The 6,191-nt window shown below is 36.4% G+C and overlaps 1 pseudogene; it reads right to left on the bottom strand.

Annotated features, from left to right (window-relative positions):
• Window positions 1-962: 962 nt before the first annotated feature.
• LOC111741895 lies at window positions 963-1,081 on the bottom strand (annotated as a pseudogene).
• Window positions 1,082-6,191: the final 5,110 nt, after the last annotated feature.

The following is a 6,191-nucleotide window of genomic DNA, read 5'->3' as shown; positions in this document are numbered from 1 at the left end:
AGGACAAGTAGTAACAAATGTTGGAGAGGATGAGGAGAAAAAGGAACCCTCATATACTGCTGATGGGATTGCAAATTGGTACGGCCACTATGGAAAACAGTATGGAGGTTTTTCAAAAAACTAAGAATTGATCTACCATATGATCCAGAATCCCTCTACTGAGTATTTACTCCAAAGACTTGAAAACCCATATCCGAAAAGATATTTGCACACTGATATTCATAGCAGCATTATTCACAGTGGCCAGGACATGGAAGCAACCAAAGTGTCCTATGATAGATGATTGGCTAAAGAAGCAGTGGCACATATATACAATGGAATATTGCTCAGCCATAAGAAGAGATGAAATACTGCCATTTGCGACAACATGGATAGACCTCGAGATAATCATGCTGAGCGAAATAAGCCAGACTAAAAAAGTTGAAAATCACATGATATCACATATGTGGGATATAAACCTAAAAGCAACAAATGAGCAGGACAAACTAACAGAGACTCATGGACATGGACTATAGACTAGCGGTTACTAGTGGGGTGGAGGGGGAGGAGGGATGTAGATGGGGTAAAGGGGGTCAAATATTGGGTTTAAGGGAAGGGTGAAGTGGGTAAAGGGGATCAAATATATGGTAGCTGAAGGAAACTGGACTTTGGGTGGTAAACACACAATAGAATATACAGATGTCAAATTATAATGTAAACTGGAAAATTGTATAATTGTATTAACCAATGTTACCCCAATAAACTTTAAAAACTAAATAAATAAATAAATAACAAAACAAAACAAAAAGGCAAGTAATGTCTTAACTTTATTATGAAAATAATTTTGTTGCCATAGACCTAGAAGACCATGGGCCACATTTTATTTTTTTTATTTTTTATTTTTTAAGCGAGGCAACCCTTGGTGACCTCACAGATTGCAAGGACTTCGTCAGCTTACAATCTCTTATTTTTTTTATTTTTTACATCTAACACACCTGGTCTTCCTAGGTGGTGTCCCATCCAAGTACTAACCAGGCCCAACCCTGCTTAGCTTCCCAGATCAGACAGGATTGGGCTTGTTCAGGGTAGCATGGCTGTAGACTCATGGGCCACATTTTAATAATTAGTCTTGTAGTACATTAATACCCATATTAAAATGTATCATGTGCTAGGTTTTCTCTCTTTAAAGGTAAAGAGATAAATATTTTGACTAAATAGTGCCATTGAGATGACCTGATATTTAATTGAGTTTGTGCATTGGTTTGTCATCATATAAGACTATGATCCTCAAACTTTTTTATTAGATACACCTTCCAAACAAATATTGAGGTGATATCCCTGATATGTATATATTTATTTCTTTATAAGCTACATATGTAGTATTACATTTTATATCTTACAAGTTCTGTCTACAAAGATAAAAATTTTGAAAGAATGAAATAGAAATTAAATGATCTTCTTAAATGTTTTATTTTATTACTGATAAATCATTTCTTTGCCTCTACCAATATATTTGTAGTGACAGACATGTAATCGAGCGTGCTTTGTTTTTATAAAATTTGGTTTGGTACCATGAGATAAAGTGATAGAAGTTCCGGTTACAAGTTTAGTTCATTTCAATATTTGGTGTTAATGTCTCTCAAATCTAAGAAAAGATCCTGAAAAGAATTATGGATACAATGGAAGGGTTAGCAGAATGTTGTTTTTTCAGTCCATCCACCAATTATAAAAAGATTTTTTTGAAATTTAAGTAGTAAATTTAAATAGTAAAATTGTTTAAAATTTAAGTAGTAAACAATAATAAAACAATAAAAGTTTTTGCATTTTCATATTTTAAACAAATAGGTTCAAAACTAAGCTTTCAGAAGATTTAAAAATAAGTTACAGTTTTGTTTTAGAAATATCTTAAGTGTTTTGATAGAAGAGTTTTATAGCTGACATACATCATTTTTGGCAACAAAATGCCATAATGATAGAACTGCTTCCATACATCTGTTGTCAAATGTCAACATTTTATATTAGAGGTGTTACTTTCAAAATGCAAATAGATATACATATTCTCACTCATTGTTAAGTGTTCCCTTTCCCTTGAAATGACAAATGTGGTTTTTTGTGTGTTTGTTTTACTTCATTTCTATTATTTCCATATGATCACTTTGAAAACAGTTTTGCACATTCTTAACAGTTAAATATATATCAATCATATGATCCAGTCATTATACTCCTAGACATTTACCTGAGAGAAATGAAAGCATATGTTCATATACATATGTTCATATGTACATAAATGTTTATAACAGCTTTGTGTTGGACAATAATTTCAAACAATCAAAATGTCCACCAACAGGTGAATTGATAAACTGGTATATCCATATAATGAAATATGACTCAGCAATAGGAAGAAATGAACTATTGATACATGCTCCAACATGAATGAATCTCAAATAATTATGCTGAATGAAAGAATCCAAAGTACACACCATATGATTCCATTTATATAAAATTCTAGAAAATGCAAACTAATCTACAGTTCCAGAATGAAGATTAACTGTTGCCTGAGGATAGGAAGGTGAACAGGGAGGAAATGGAGGAAAGAATCTCTAAGGGGCATGAGGAAACTTTGGGGAGTTGCCACTATGCACCTACTAGAATGGCTAAAGTTAAAGGACTTTACTAAGTGTTGGTGAAGGTGTGGAACAACTGGAATTCTCATACACTACTGATGAGAATGCAAAATGGTGCAACTTTGGAAAATAGTTTGGCAGTTTCTTAAAAAGTTTAGTATATACCTATATACCTACCAAATACCTAAGCCATTCCACTCTTGAATATTTAGTCAATAAAAATTAAAACATATCCACACAAAGACTTGTATATGAATATTCATAGTAGCTGTATTCATAACAACCCAAATCTGGAAGCAGCCCAAATGTCTATCAACAGGTTAAGATAAACATATTTGGTACAACTATTAAATGGAATGCTATTAGACAATGAAAAGGAATGATACACTCAAAATGTGTAAATCTCAAAATTATACTTAATGAAAGCCAGACAAAACAAGATTACATACTGTATCATTTTATTTCCATAATATTCTAGCAAATATAAACTATTGTACAGTGTACAAATATAAACTATTGTACAGATTACATACTGTATCATTTTATTTCCATAATATTCTAGCAAATATAAACTATTGTACAGATCAGGAGTTACTTGAGCACAAGGGTGAAAGGAAGGATAAATTAAAAGGGAAGGGGGAAACCTTTGGGGTTTATGGAAATGTTTGTTATCTTGACTTTGATATGGTTTCAAGGGTGTATGTGTATGCTGAAATTTACCAAATTGTAAACTATGCACACATACACACACACCTGCATTTTACTGTCATCAATTGACCTCAATAAATTTGTAAAAAAAAAAAAAAGACTAACATGATTCTTGTTGGGTGCTATCAATCAATGCATGGTGGCGGGAGAAGGAAGCGGGGAAAGGAAGGCTAAGGGAATTAATCACCAATTTAAGGGAAAGAGTGAAAGTCAAAAAGTTTCCTTGGAAGCAGACTCTCAGCTCTTGTAGTCTGGAGGTAGCAAATGCTAAGGATCAGATTTAGCCTCTAATTATAAGAGTAGTGAAACTCCAGAAATATTAGATTCTCAACCTAGGCAAGTCAGCTTCACCAAGGTCAGGGCATTGATTGGAAGAGGTTTAAGCCTAAGACTTAGAATGGGGTCCTCTTGGTCAATGCATTAAAAAACCTTGAATCCTCAGATTCCTCTGATTCCTCTGGGCCTGCACAAGTAGCCTCGCTCCTTCCCATTAAAGGCTAGTTCTCTGTACTTCCTGGAAGATGAAGCAGAGTCCTCCGCTTTACAAGACAAATGCCATTCTTCACTCACCACTGCCCATAATACACCCCACCTCATGTCCTGGCTGCCAGATAATAAACTAGGGTCAATCACAGTCTAAACAGCTGAGGAGGTGCTGAGCCTCCTAAGGAGGAAAAGGTGCTGCAGGACCTGGCTAAAGTGTGCTGTCAGGAGCTGAATGTGTATGAGACCAGGATATAACATGAGGGTACAGGATCAAGGAGACAAAACAAAAAGTTGGGTAAGGGAGAGTTTATCAGTACAGAATCATTCACCTGTCTTATAACATTTAACATCTTCTGTTTAATAGTTGGCTCATAAATTTCATAAAAATTTAACAATTGGCTCTTGTAAGAGCTTATAAGAATCAGTTCCAGCACACCACTGGCTAAGGCTGATGGTAAGAGATGCTGGCACCAAACTGGGCTACCTGATGGCAATGGGAATGATAGGATCCCAAATAGGGACCAGGTGGTGGTACTTAACTATCAGAAACAAGTTGGGCTCAATTATTGTAGTAAGCAGCAAAGTCAGAGTGGCAAGCAATAGGGACGGACTCTCACCTTCAGAGAAATATGAAGATTGTTAAGAGAACATGAGTCCCTAAAGGCACAAGAGATAGGCAACATTGCTCAATCAACACAATCAGAGGAAACCAAGGATGGATAATTAAAATCTGGAGAGCAGCTGCCCCAATAAGAAGTCATGATCTCTCCCTTTTTCAAGCCTGAGCCCCTTTTCAGATTCAAAACACATTGATCTCGTGCAGATCCCTCATGAGAAAAACTCTACAACACCATAGCAAATGTTTATGATAATTCTCCCATACTTACCCCAAAGGGACCCATAGCCATTTTCTTGTGTACAGGTAACTGTATACAAGAGAAAGAGAAATATCAAGGCATTTCGAGGAGTGTTGGCTGTAGGCTCAAAGTTGACATTACTACCTGAAAATATGAAGCATTACCATGGCCCCCTGTTGGGGAAGGTAACTATAAATAATAAACAAAGTCCTCACTAAGATTCCATTCATAGTAGGTCCACAGGTTCTATGACTCATCCAGTAATCATTTTCCCAGTCACTGAACTTTGTAGTTAGCTGAACTCCCACATTAGTTTCTTAACCCATGGTGTAAGAGCTATGGAATTGGAAAACCCAGTGGAAGCTCTAAAACTGTCCTTTCCACTCTGCCTCAACCAAGACAGTAAATAAAAAACAATATTGCATTGGCAATATTGTAAATAAGAAATAAATATTACAAAACTTGAAAAAAATTATTTTAATAATTGTAAATGAAAAAACAATATTTCTTGGAACTATGGCCGAGTTTAAAGCGACCCTTAAAGCCCCAAAAGTTGCAGACAATGCAGAGTGGACAGCCTGGTGGGTAAGTGCTCAGACTCTAGAGTCAGACAACCAAAAGTGGCAGACACTGTGATCCCCATCACATCCCTGTCTAATTCACTAGTCTGGCCCCTACAAAAACTATATACGTCCTAGAGGGTGATGCTGGACATGTATAAACTCATTTATCTATCCTTCATAAAACTCCATGAGGCAATTAGTAATATTATCCCAACTTTGTAGTTCTGCCAAAATAAATGCAACTCGGCCTTTGTTGTATAACAAAAGTCATACAACTAATGAGTGGCAGTGTTTAGGCAGGTAGAACATGAGCCTTTGCTGTTAATCACTTTTTATATTGCCTTTCCCAGGGCTGCCCTTCAGTTATGAAGTAGCAGATTTCAGATGTGTGGCCTACATAACACACACACACACACACACACACACACACACACACACACACACACGCATGCACGCACGCACACATGCATGAACATGAGCCTAAAGAATAATTTACAGCCCAGAGAAAGTGCTCACATAACTTCCTTTGTGGTTGATCTAGTACTTAACCTCTCTATGATGGGCTAACTAAAAGTCTTATACCATGAAGTTGTATCACAGTGCTTTTATTTTAAAGACAATAAACAATTGTTCATCACATTTAAGTTACTGGTTCTGGGAGGATACTAGTTCAAATCAGATTCATAATACTAGCTGTGAGTTGATTCTAGAGGAAATTTAACTTGTGGCTACTGCTACCAAACTAATCACCACATACCCCTCCAGGTCCCAAAATATCCTATCTAATCACTTCTTCAATAGAACCAAAGTTCAGGGTCTAACTGCCCTCTCCTGGTGAAAGATTGGTATCTGTTTGGTCTCAGAAGCTCCAACCTGAAGCATCAGCACCTTAATGGAGCTTTCCCATGTGAGGCCTTCCTCAGGCAACCAAAAGGAGAAACAACTGGCAACCCTAAATACAGCACTGGGGTGGG

The sequence above is a fragment of the Pteropus vampyrus genome, unplaced genomic scaffold, assembly GCF_000151845.1.
Source record: "Pteropus vampyrus isolate Shadow unplaced genomic scaffold, Pvam_2.0 Scaffold82, whole genome shotgun sequence".
Lineage (NCBI taxonomy): Eukaryota > Metazoa > Chordata > Mammalia > Chiroptera > Pteropodidae > Pteropus > Pteropus vampyrus.
Note: the sequence above shows the minus strand (reverse complement) of the source record. Positions and strands in the feature narration are given on the sequence as shown.